Here is a 14,051-nt window from a genome sequence, read left to right as displayed (position 1 = left end):
CCATCAGTGACCGGAGTATGTGGTGTGCACAGGGAGCAATGGCGCACAGCTGCAGTGCTGTGCGCTACCTTAATGAAGACCGGAGTCTTCAGCCGCCGATTTCCGTGAAGATCTTCATGCTTCTGGCTCTGCAAGGGGGACGGCGGCGCGGCTCCGGGACCGGACGACCGAGGCTGGGCCTGTGTTCGATCCCTCTGGAGCTAATGGTGTCCAGTAGCCTAGAAGCCCAAGCTAGCTGCAAGCAGGTAGGTTCGCTTCTCTCCCCTAAGTCCCTCGTTGCAGTGAGTCTGTTGCCAGCAGATCTCACTGAAAATAAAAAACCTAATAAATACTTTCTTTACTAGAAGCTCAGGAGAGCCCCTAGTGTGCAACCAGCTCGAGCCGGGCACAGATTCTAACTGAGGTCTGGAGGAGGGGCATAGAGGGAGGAGCCAGTGCACACCAGGTAGTCCTAATTCTTTCTTAGAGTGCCCAGTCTCCTTCGGAGCCAGCTATTCCCCATGGTCCTTACGGAGTTCCCAGCATCCACTAGGACGTCAGAGAAATATATATATAAAGATTAAACACATAGCATCCAAGCAAGATCAGTGTCATTTATAAAAATGCTAGACTGCCTTGGCTGCTATAATTATTGATCTGCGGATATATCTATCAGGGATATATCTACCTTAATATACCTATCTTAAGGGATCCACTTACTAATGCTGAGTACACACTGACAGATATATTGGCCAAGCAATTGATCGGCTAATATATCTTTTGCTGATCTGCAGGTGTGTACAAGTAATACAGGTGGGTACACACTGATAGATATATCTGCAGATTAATGGATCTGAAGATATATCTACAGGCAAATCGGGCAGTGGGTTGTGCATACACACTGCCTGACCTGTTGTGAATGATGTCACAAACTGAGTGGGCATTTACATGAGCCTGCCCGCTGGCTGCTGCAGCATGAGTTGACCGCCCATACACACAGAATGATGTACCAATATATTTGTAGATACTGTATATTGGTCATGGTGTTTGCTGCAGGGCCGGCGCGAAATGTCTGTGAATGACGGCGTTCACAGACATATTATGGGAAATGTAATAGGGTGTGAGAAACAGGATGTCATAGATTTTGTGAGAGTTTTCCTGTTTTTGTAACGTGGCAATCATTTACATACCTGCTTTTGCCACGTAAATGAGTGCCTATTACATTTCTCCCCTGGTTGGTACACACTGGCCAATGGACCAGACATATATCGGCTTTTCAATAGAACGTGGAGGGAGAGAAAGCACCAACCAAACAGCTCCTAAATGCCCTGTTACAGGCTGTGTTTGAAAAATTACATTTGGAACTGATTGGCTGCTAGTTTATTGTCATCTACTTTATCTCTCCAAGGCTTAGTACATAGACCCCTAAGGCAAACTTGCTAATGTTTAACAAGCAGTAGTATCTTATGTGATGTCAGCAAAAACCTCTGGGGGAACAAAATCGCCAGCAAGTAGATAATACAGGATCCTGATATCCATACCTTTATTCCAAGGGAAAACAGGCTAGCAGCTGCAGATATATTTACTCTAGTCTATATGGCAACTTGTGGTCAGAGTCGCCAGTTTAGCGAGTCCGGCAAGTACTCTACACAGAAGGATAACAGGATTGCATAGTCTGATTATAGTGCATAAAATACTCATAGAATTTGGCAGTTCACATTGGTGAAGTCAATGGTGCAAAGACAGGAAAATGGCTACTAACCATTGAAGGACAGTGCTATTGGTCATATCAACTATCCTTAACCAAATAATAATGTGGCATCTTGTTTCCAGGGAAAGGTTCTGCTTGTCATGAAATGTTGTGGGACATATTTCCTGGCATGGCTTGGGTACAGTCATTTTTATGGAAATTAAGGTCAATGCTATTTGCTTTTAACAGTACCTAGTGATCATCTGTTCTTATCTTAATCCCATGTGGAAAGACTTCAAATGTGCTGTCAATACAGATTCCCCAACTGACCTCGTCCAGTGTGACCGATTTTGATAGTGGAAAGCAGGGGCGCAAGTTCATGCCAGGTGAAATAGAAGGTGGTGCATGCCCCCTCCCCCCTCCATTGGCTCCGGCTTACACATGTGCTGATGTTCGTCAGCACATGTGCAGTACAGTAGCACAGTTGATGGAGCAAGGGAGGAAGTGTGATCACATTACTTTTCAGTGGTCGCCTGGATGGGACCCTGTCCCGGCGGCTCACTAATAGTAAATCTGGGAGAATAAAGATTCCTTATTGCTAAATGCAGTGATAATGAAACTTTATTTTTGGATGCTGGCGAAAAAGATAACAAGTAGAGCCCTAAGACTTTTATTTTAACAATTAATGTACTTCCGTAAAACAACTTATGCTCTCCTTCCTTTTATCATATAAGACAGTGGTTTCCAAACTTTTTTTGAATCACAATGCCCTAGAGCAGTGATGGCTAACCTTGACACTCCAGCTGTTGTTGAACTACACATCCCAGCATGCCCTGCATCAGTTTTAGCATGCCCAAATAGCAAAACTGTAGCAGGGCATGCTGGGATGTGTAGTTCAACAACAGCTGGAGTGTCAAGGTTAGCCATCACTGCCCTAGAGCATGCATTCCCAAACACTGTCCTCAGGGCACACTAACAGTGCAGGTTTTAGTGATATCCATGCTTCAGCACAGGTGACTTAATTAGTAGGTCAGTTATTTTGATTTAACCATCTGTGCTGCAGCCTGGATATCACTAAAACCTGCACTGTTGGTGTGCCTTGAGGACCGTGGTTGGGAATGCCTGCACTAGAGTATCAGTATTTTTTTCACGGCACCCCTAGTCCAAAAGGTTTTTTTATTAAGAAAGGCAGAAAAAAAGTTAAATTAAGTACATTGTGTTTATATGTCATCCTTATGTTCAGTTATGTGTTGAGGGACAGGATTTACTTCTGTTTGTCCACATATTTGACCACCAAACCGATGCACCCCTGCAAGTGTTCCGAGACACTCCAGGGTGCCACGACACACAGTTTGGGATACACTGATACAAGACACAACAGCAGAGCTATCACATATTCCAAGACTTTTCAGTTAAAGGGGGCTACAAAGGGGGCTTGAGAGCAAAGAAATCAATCAGCAGTGATTGTAGCAAATCACTATGAAATAAGTGGAGAGAGATCTGTCCTAGTCCAGTAGCCCCTTCAGTCTTTCCTGCTGTGTGCCCCTTTCACAGCTAGAGCCCGGAGACCAGTGCTTCCACTGTCTCTGGGAGTTAGGCCACTGGGAAGGGAAAAGTTTGTTGCTTGTCCAGCTTTCAAAGTTAACAGAGAGTTGTCCAAAAAGACTGCTGGATTTAATTGCTGCCAGATGTGGTTCAACTAAATACTGACCATACATTTTTAATACTTTACAGTATATCATTATTTTTTTGTATTTCAGTCCCAACCTAATTATAGCAGAAGCATTAAAAAAGTGCTGGAGGTTGAATACATTTTGTTTATTATAACTGTTTATAGGAAGGTCAATGGAAATTAAATCAGACTTAAAGGCAAATCTGTATCAATAAGGTACAATAAACACCATAAAAACTGACAAAACAATAAGTAAAACAGTAAAGAAATGCATAGCAGCCTATGGAGTTATCCAATTTTAAATGAGTGTGTGGGAAGGGAATGTGGAAATGGTGGAGGGAACAGTGTGGTACTATGGGGCAGATGTATTATGAGAAGACATAAGGAAGTGATACACCAGTGTAAAGTGCAAGGTGATAAACGCACCAGCCAATCAGTACCAATATGTAAATGAACAGTTAGGATCTGATTGGCTGGTGCATTTATCACCGTGCACTTATCACTGGTTTATCACTTCCTTATGCTGTCTCCAGGTTAATACATCTGCCCCACTGTGTGGAATGCAGTGATGGGGAAAGGATGGGTGGAGAGGGGCATGATACAGTAGAGGAGAGATCTCAGTTTTGGTAAACGAAAAATGAGTTATGGAATGACAGAAATGAGTCACAGACTTTGTCAAATGATTTAGTAAGATTTTTAATAATATCGGGCACATATTCCATGCAATGGACATGCCAAATCCTGTTAATGACAGATTAGAGTGAAGGGAGATTGGATTTTTTTCAGTCAGTACCTAGCTGGCAAATGGCAGCATAAAGTATGAGGTTCAGTATATTTTGTCAACATTGTCATAATGTCAACAGGAACATTCTGAAATGTTCATTATGTCAACATTCACACACTGATGATATAACATAATCAGAATGTTGACAATGTACTAAACCTTGGAGAGAGATAAAGTGGAGGGATATAAAAAACCAACCAACCAGCTCCTGTCATTTTTCAAACACAGCCTGTAACATGGCAGTTAGGAGCTGATTGGCTGGTGCTTTATCTCTGTGCACTTTCTCTCCAAAGCTGGGTACACAGACCCCCACGTCTGTTTAAGGTAAGCCTAACCCTTCCTCTTACCCTAAACCAAAATCTAGCCCTAATCTTAACTTTAATGTATTTCATATGTCGACATTCTGTCCATGTTGACAATATCCAGGTGTCGAAATTTATGATTGTGAAATGTTAACCTTATCGACATCATAACGCTCGACATTCTGCTGTCGACATGATGAATGATGACATTGTGATTGTTAACTCAGTAACTGCATATTGCTCTTATAAATTTGTTTTGGCGCTGAGATGCTCAAGGGATTCTGAGAGGAAGAAAAAGAATTTGGATGGCATAAGAACGGCAACTTGGAAGATTGAGATTTATCAAAACTTGGAGATAAAGTACCAACCAATCAGCTTCTGTCAATTTACTGACTGTGCAAAAAAAAAAAAAAAAATCGTTAGAAGCTGAATGGTTGCTTTGAGCATATTTTCAATTTTATATCTCTCTAAGGGGTATATTCAATTGAAGTCGAAAGCTGCCGTCTGTCGAAAAGACGGCAGTTTTGGATTTTTTTTAAGGTCGAATCGTGATTCGACCTATTCAGTATATCCCAAAAAATTTTGACAAGTCGATGAATTCGACTTGTCGAAAAGCACGTGGATCGGCGGAATAGCTGCCGATCCTCGTCCCCCCATGGGGACCAATAAAAGAACCCCATGGGACAGCACTCTGAATCCTTGAAGAAGGCCAGTTGCGGCCGAAACCGGTTGGAAACAGATCCATGCAGACACCTCAAGCTTGCCAGCACATCACCGCAAACTACATCCAAAAGACTCCTCGCCGGCCGGCGAGTGGAGCGGCCGTTGAGACCGCACAGGACATAGGAAGAAGCTGAGCGTTGCAGCAACGCAACTTCCGGTTGTTCAGTGCGGCTTCCGGCGGGACCCGGCAGCCTAGCAGCAGAGCCAGGAAGGCTTCCAGCCCTGTCTGCTGAGGAACACCACCGGGGACGGATACAGCGGAAACAGCGCAAGTGGCCATATCATCACTCACCACAGAGTGAACAAAGAGAACTAAACATCACATCGTGAGGGTAAGTTGCACCTGGCAGGCCGGGACGCCGGCCTCCCAGAACACGACCTCCACCTACGATCAATTATTGACAAAAGAACCGCCTCTGGGCACACTGTTTAGACTCACACTGAGGGGAAAGGAAATCCCTTCAGATAAAGACTGACTCCTATATATCTGAAACAAAGACACTCCTTTTCTCACAAGACTCCTTTCTTTCTTTTTTTTTTTTTTTTTAGGATATTCATCAAGCGGCAATACCATAATTTATTTCATCTTGTGTTCAATTTCCCTATACATCGGATGTTCACACAACATGCATGTTATTATAAGGGCATTTATGTGTAATCACAATATCATCAATTATATGTGAATTATTGTACCATCTGTTATACTAAGCATTGTGACTTATAAAGGTATTTACAGATCATAGAGATACATCATTTCTCACATACAAACACCAAAGAGAGGGTGAGCGCAGGTATCCAAAAGTGCAAGGTGATAAATGCACCAGCCAATCAGTACCAATATGTAAATGAACAGTTAGGATCTGATTGGCTGGTGCATTTATCACCGTGCACTTATCACTGGTTTATCACTTCCTTAAGCTGTCTCCAGGTTAATACATCTGCCCCACTGTGTGGAATGCAGTGATGGGGAAAGGATGGGTGGAGAGGGGCATGATACACTAGAGGAGAGATCTAAGTTTTGGTAAACGAAAAATGAGTTATGGAATGACAGAAATGAGTCACAGACTTTGTCAAATGATTTAGTAAGATTTTTAATAATATCGGGCACGTATTCCATGCAATGGACATGCCAAATCCTGTTAATGACAGATTAGAGTGAAGGGAGATTGGATTTTTTTCAGTCAGTACCTAGCTGGCAAATGGCAGCATAAAGTATGGGGTTCAGTATATTTTGTCAACATTGTCATAATGTCAACAGGAACATTCTGAAATGTTCATTATGTCAACATTCACACACTGATGATATAACATAATCAGAATGTTGACAATGTACTAAACCTTGGAGAGAGATAAAGTGGAGGGATATAAAAAACCAACCAACCAGCTCCTGTCATTTTTCAAACACAGCCTGTAACATGGCAGTTAGGAGCTGATTGGCTGGTACTTTATCTCTGTGCACTTTCTCTCCAAAGCTGGGTACACAGACCCCGACGTCTGTTTAAGGTAAGCCTAACCCTTCCTCTTACCCTAAACCAAAATTTAGCCCTAATCTTAACTTTAATGTATTTCATATGTCGACATTCTGTCCATGTTGACAATATCCAGGTGTCGAAATTTATGATTGTGAAATGTTAACCTTATCGACATCATAACGCTCGACATTCTGCTGTCGACATGATGAATGATGACATTGTGATTGTTAACTCAGTAACTGCATATTGCTCTTATAAATTTGTTTTGGCGCTGAGATGCTCAAGGGATTCTGAGAGGAAGAAAAAGAATTTGGATGGCATAAGAACGGCAACTTGGAAGATTGAGATTTATCAAAACTTGGAGATAAAGTACCAACCAATCAGCTTCTGTCAATTTACTGACTGTGCAAAAAAATAAAAAATAATCGTTAGAAGCTGAATGGTTGCTTTGAGCATATTTTCAATTTTATATCTCTCTAAGGGGTATATTCAATTGAAGTCGAAAGCTGCCGTCTGTCGAAAAGACGGCAGTTTTGGATTTTTTTTAAGGTCGAATCGTGATTCGACCTATTCAGTATATCCCAAAATTTTTCGACATGTCGATGAATTCGACTTGTCGAAAAGCACGTGGATCGGCGGAATAGCTGCCGATCCTCGTGTTTGTGTCCCTTTTCGACCATCTCAGTCCGAAATAAAAAAATGTCGTACTGAGATGAAGGATTAGAGCAGGAGAGGGGGGAGAGCCGCAGCGAGACGGGGACAGCCGCGGGCAGCCAGGGGAGATCAGCGCTACAGTACAGCGCTGCAGCAGGATGTCACACAGCCGAGCCGCTCACGGCAGCTTCCACCCGGCTCCAGCCAGTGAGGTCACGCTTGCTGGAGCCGGGTGGACACTGCCGTGAGGTCGGGCGGCTGTGTGACATCCTCCTGTAGCGCTGATCTCCTGCATCTGCCGGCGACTGTCCCCGCTAGTCTCCCCGCGGCTCCCCCCCCCCCTCTCCTCCTCTGAGTCCCTCATCTCAATTTGACTTGAAAAAGTCGAATTGAGATAAGATTTGAATAGGGGTTGTCGGATCCATTCCGACAAATGCATGTCGGAATGGATCCGACGCTAATTGAATATACCCCTATAGTGTCTATATCCTAAGCCTTGGAGAGAGATAAAGTGATAGTTACCAGCCAATCAGCTCCTAACTACCGTTTTATAGGCTGTTAAAAGGACAAAGAATGCAGCGCTATAAACTGGAAATATAAGTGTATATAATTTATTAAAAATATTTAAATTGCAATATCTCATAAGTACTTATGTAGTAACACACAGTAGATGTTTTATAGGCTGTGTTTGAAAAATTACAGATATCAGCTGGTTGATTTGTTCTTTATCTCTGTTCACTTTCTCTCTCTCCAAGGTTTAGTACATAGGGGTCTATTCATGCAGCAGTGAAAAGCCCTGTTTTGCGTTAAACAGGGCTTTTCTCTGCCTACTGCAATTCACAGAGCGGGTCACCGTGGAGAAGTCTCTGACTTCTCCAGTGGTACCCCCGCTCTCTGCCTGAATCGCATCACCATACCTTTGTATGGTGAGTGCGATTCATGAAGATGCGGAAAGCTCTGCTTTCCGCTTCTCCATGGAGTTCAGGTTCGCCATCTCAGGATGGCGTAACCTGAACTGTGGTGCGGAGACATCAGGGAAGCTCAATGCTTCCCTGATCGCTGCTCTGCACCTCGCGCTGGCTCCGCCCCCCGACCTTCCAGCAACCACTGCGGCCTGCCGGGAGGTCAACACCCTGCGCATGCGCAAAGGGACCCTGGACCCCGCGCATCGCTGGGAAGGACCGCTGGAGATGACCTCACCGCAGGAGCCCCAGACACCGCAGCGAATCGTCGGAAGGGTGAGTATACATGAATTGCTACTTATTACAGCTATACATCGCATCGAAGCGATGCGATGTATAGTGATAAGTAGCAATTCTGATTTCGTATTCTGTATGAATAGACCCCATAGATCTCTAAGTTTTGATAAATCTCCCCCTGAGAGTATGAAGTTGTTGACATTGAGCCAAAAAGACAGAGAACTCTGAGTAGCTCAATAAATGTGAGAAATGTGCCCTCCTGTGATCAGCCCCTAAAATGGATTTTTCAAGGCACCGTAAAAAGTCAAAATAAAGAACATATATTTTATTTCTCTTTGAATATAATGGACTTCATCGGGTAGTGCATATACATGAAATATATAGGATTACATGAGTTCTGCTACTACTAAAGGAATCCAAATAACTGAGTTGGGTGTGTGACATACTATTGCTGAAATATGGCAACATTGGGGACTGTTTTTGTTGTGCTGGAAAAAACATTCCATGCAATAACTATTCTACCAGGTACTTGCTCTGTAAATATACTCACTCTGCGTACACAACTGTACAGTATAACCTTTCTCGTTGTATGTACTGGAAGTCATGGAAAATGCACTGCGCTGTATTTAGAGCTCAGTAGCATTCTGTCTATACCTTTGTCTTATGTATATTGCTTTAGTTACTGTTTTTTAAGGGCTCTTTACACATTAATATCTTAAGCACTCTTATAAGGAACATTTTTTTCTGTTTTTCTTTTTTTTACAGTTACAAAAAATAAATTTGCTGTTCTTTTTCTCGGTTTTATTAGTTTGTATTTACTCTATAGCCAGGTCCAGTGTATCTATACTATAGTAGATCACAGTGCAGCAGCTACTGTAGGTCTAGGTGGAATTATTTTCTCCAATCAACCAGTTAGCCAGGCTCAGCTACCTTGGATAAAGTTAACACTTTCAGCTAATAACAGAGTTTCCCTGCTGTTGCAGGAAAGCGTGGTAATCAAGAGATGATTCCAATAATATGCGTAGCTTTCAACTGTAATAGTAAAAATATACACATCTGTACATATTTTTATCATATAAATTTGCATATTTTGTTGGTAGAAATCCATAATGAAAATGTTATCAAAAATAATATATGTATGTTCTTCAAACGTAAACAAAGCAACATTTGTGCTGAGAACGCATAACATGGATAAAATGTGTTTGTTCTAAGAGTGTATATATTCTATAAGTATAAAAATATAAAGCTGATCCTGAGTGCTTTCTGTTTTTTACATTTGCAAATGTGTGTTTAAAAAGCCTCAGTTCATGTTAAAAAGATTATAGCACACACCTGTCAATTTGCATATAGCTCACATCAATGAATGGTATACTATACATATATTATTTAGTCCGTAATAATTCTATATTGGTCCCCCAAAAAACTAAACCAAGGTGTTACAGTGTCCGCTGCCAATTATTTATGATTTACTGATACATAAATGAAACTAAAGCTATACAACACAACGTATATGTTAATGTTCCTCCCTGAAAGTTTAACCCCCTATAGGAGATGCTTTCATTGTAACCAGTGCATCTTTAAACATTTTATTTAATGAAATGCAAAATATTGACTCTTATCTTTTTATTTTTTTATTTTACAGTATAGAATATTTACATCTTCTGCACTGTAAAACAAAACAAAACAAGACAACAGTCAATTTACATAAGTACAGTCCAGATGTAAATACCCGGTGATTGTATGGAAGTTTTCATCTGAGGATTTTTGACATGCAGTGTAGGACTCTCCCTGATCTCACGTGGATTGCTGAGCACAAAATCAGTAAGCTACTTATTGACTGCAATCTGTTTAATCTTCATCTGTTTAACTTTTAGCCTGCACAAAGCTTCTCACCCAAGAGGGTACATTTTCACTATATACACACACATACTGCTATACATTCTCAAGTATTAGCAACAAGGGTATTACATAACTTCATTTTACATTGTGTTTGATTAATCAATGAAAAAAGTATGCTACAGTATATACCTCCATGCACAAGACTAAAAATCCACTAATAATACCTTTCATTTCAAGGGTAAAAAATATTACAAGGTAAGGGATTAAACGATTATAAATTCACTTTAGGTCAGTCAGTCATTGGGTTCCCAGGACAGTCAAATCCTAAGATACAAAGCTGATGTAGAAGAACAGGGGCACAACATAACACACTCTATCTAGCACATGCATCACAAGCAGTGGCTGATTACAGTATGTCACTTGCCTTACCTATGTTTTCCTATCCCTTCTTATAGAAATTATTACATCAATCAATAAATAAATAAATATAGGTATGTACTGTATACTGTATATTAAACAAATGACTATTATTCTGGAAAAAAGACAAAAATAATTTAGCTTGTATACTATACTTTCTAATTCATGTTGAATGAGATACATCGACATTCAGTAATGCTGTTGAGATCGCCTTACACTACTGTTTGCACTGTATGTAAAAAAATACACATCAACATCACAGTGACTTAAATAAAAAGACAAAATGAAAAGTTTATTGGAATTGCGGATTCTATGAGTTGAGCTGGTTGCCCATCAGCTGCTTGTCATTGTGTTGTAGAGTGACAAGGTGCCATGTAATATGGAACAGGTGACGAAACCATGGAAAACAACAATACACTTACCAGCGGCTGATGTCTGTCAGGTGGAGGTGATGATTACTGTATAAAGTTACAGCAGAAAGGTGTGCCAGTGTGGTGGTGGGCTGCTCATCCTTTCCTGCTCAGGCACTGCTGTCACCGGGGGGAGACCTGCTGCCAGCAGCTCAGCACAGTCACACAGCCGGGAGGGAGAGAGAGAGCAGCATCAGCATCAGCAGCTTCATACACAGGGAATCTCTGTGTACTGCTCCTGCCTGCCTCCCTCTGCCACACCCTCCTCCTCTCTCCTATTCCTGTGTGCCCAGCTCCCAGCCTGATTATAGAACATCCTCCCCTCCCCTCTGTGGCACACTCTCCATCCACTCTGCATATGGTCCAGACTCTCCCGACTCATCCCTCTGCCACATGTTCGGTTCCTGCTGCAGATAACGCAACATACAGTAATAGGGCTACAGTGATACTTGCATATATACATATATTCCGTACATATATTCTACAATGGAATTTACTAGGATGTGATAAACTGAAGGTCATGCGATGTTACATTATCATTGGGCTACAAAGAAGAAGTGTGTCTAGTCAGGTGTGGTGTCTGCCAGGCTGAGAGATGGTGATCTATATACAGTATATATTTCCTTGTACGGCAGGACTCTGATAAAGCAGCAAGTGGTCTGCCTGTGGATCCCCCTTTCACGCCCATTCCCTCTGTACGTCAGAGCCCCGAAGCTACCACTCACCCGTCATTGCTGCTGTTGCCACACAGGGTAGGGTCACCTGCTGGGACCGGGCTCTGCCCCCTGTGCGAGCAGAAGGTCACATAGAGAACAGGAACGGTGCTAGCGTTCGGGGTTCTGCTTGCGGCTGTATAACACAGCGACAGCTGATGGTAGCCGCGGCCAGGCTGCTTCTCCCAGCCCTGTACAGGCAGATAGAATGGAGCTGTTACCATAGCGACAAAGGCGGCGGATTTGAATCAGTCAGCCACTGTTATTTGAGTTTCGTGTTTTTGGATTGCACTATTGCAGATAATAAAAATACTGTCCACATCTATCATATGACACTGACAGTAGCATGTACATCTAATAAATATGTATATTTTATATGTGTGATTGTGGCACAGCACTGGGGTCCGCAACAGACGAGAGTTGCTGTGGGTACATGACCGGCTGACAGCCGGAGCTCCTGGTGTGCGGGAGGAGTGGAGGAGGCACCGTAGAGCGGCCAGGAGGCATATATGGCGCGGTATATCTCACTGCTGTACGCCGCTGTGTGCTTCCAATGCCCGAGGTTCTAGCATTGCTGACGTCACAGTGCCCTGGCTGTATGTTCAGTATATATATATATACAGGGTGCCCGCGGAACGCAGACGCGAGTGCTGTAGTGGGTGATGTGCCGCGGGTCCGACTCCGAGGACTGTGGCAGCGCTGATTCCCGGTACTCCTGCCAGTTAAGGTATCAGTATAATCAATATACTGTAGGCTAGATGCATCATCGCTTGGAAAGTGATAAAATGGCGAGTGAAAAAGTACCAGCCAATCAGCTCATAACTGACATTTTTCAAACAGAGCCTGTGACATGGTAGTTATGACCAGGGCTGTTTCTAACCAATTTGGCTCCCAGTGCGAGATTTAAAAATGCGCCCCCCATGACATTAAAAAATGTGCCCCCCCCCCCCCACACACCTAGATTAAAAAACAACAACTTGCGCCCGCACCTGGCAAGGGGGCGTGGCCTCATCTAAATGGGTGTGGCCTCATTTAAATGGACATGGCCTCATCTGAAAAGACTACCTCACAATCCAGTTTTTGACCCTGCTCCAACAGATCACGACCACCACAGGAAAAAAACATTCTACCATATTAAGCCCCACACAGTAATGCCCCCTGCACCATATTATGCCACACACCGCAATGCCCCCTGCACCATATTATGCCACACACCGCAATGCCCTTGATACATTAAATCCCCACATTACGGCAGGCAAGAGTCCCCATTTCACACATTACGGCAGGTGTCCCCATTTTACACATTGAGAGAGAGAGAGAGAATACTTACAGAGGCGATTACCGCTCTTCGGCCCGCCTCACCAGTCGCTCCTCGCGCCGGCCTTTCCCTCTTCCTAACTTGGATCCCCCTCTGTACTCCGCTCGGGGGGGGGGGGGGGAGCTTCGCGGAGTGACGGGGTTGCGTCATGACGTAACGACGCAACCGTGTCATTCCGTGAAACTCCGCCCCCCCCCAGCGGGTTACTCGGGGAGAAATAGGAGGGGGAAGCAGGGAGCCACAGTTAGTTAGGTTGCACTGCTCGCCTGCCCCAAGAAACGGCCCTGGTTATGACCTGATTGGCTGGTACTTTTTCACTCTCCATTTTATCACTTTCCAAGCGATGATGTATCTAGCCCTGTGGGCGGGATGTACTAAAGCAAAAATGCGGTAAAACCCCCGAAAACGGGGGTTTTACCGCATTTTCATATTTACTAACACCCTACCGCCGCGTTTTCGGCGTCCAGGGTATCGCCATCTCTGGATGGCGATACCCTATAGAAGTCTATGGGCTTCTTTTCTCCGACCGCCGCAACCCGCCGACACCGTCGACGCAGACGCCGACCCCCCTCCCCCCCAGCTTACCTTCCTCCATGATGCCCCGGACCCGGAAGGTAATCTCCTCCTCCCCCTAGCAACGCAGCCGGACGTCCTTCCGGCTGCAGGGGGGAGGAGGAGGCGCCGGGGGCAGCCTGCTGCTGCTTCCCTGCATCTATCCTGTGTGGGGACCCCATGGAGGTGACGGAGACCCCCCGCAGACCACCTAACAGGTATCGCGGGGGGCCTCCGTCACCGCATCGCGATGTTGATCGCATATGTTAGTACATACGCGATCAACATCGCTGCGGTAACCGGCGAGGTGCGGCGATGTATGTTAAT

General features: G+C 43.8%; 1 protein-coding gene across 5 annotated transcripts in view; it reads right to left on the bottom strand.

Annotated features, from left to right (window-relative positions):
- SLC24A2 (solute carrier family 24 member 2) overlaps positions 1-12,069 on the bottom strand; it is a 491,146-nt gene extending 479,077 nt beyond the window's left edge. Inside the window, exons 1-2 of one of the 5 annotated variants that reach the window (XM_063914167.1) lie at positions 11,867-12,069; positions 11,154-11,282 (exon numbers count right to left, since the gene is read on the bottom strand). The gene's annotated coding sequence lies outside the window, so the exon portion shown is untranslated. Of the gene's footprint in view, positions 1-11,153; positions 11,820-11,866 lie in introns of those variants that run through there. The other 4 variants (XM_063914168.1, XM_063914169.1, XM_063914170.1 and 1 more) reach the window with 4 other exon arrangements.
- Positions 12,070-14,051: the final 1,982 nt, after the last annotated feature.

This window comes from Pseudophryne corroboree, chromosome 1 (assembly GCF_028390025.1).
Source record: "Pseudophryne corroboree isolate aPseCor3 chromosome 1, aPseCor3.hap2, whole genome shotgun sequence".
NCBI lineage: Eukaryota > Metazoa > Chordata > Amphibia > Anura > Myobatrachidae > Pseudophryne > Pseudophryne corroboree.
Note: the sequence above shows the minus strand (reverse complement) of the source record. Positions and strands in the feature narration are given on the sequence as shown.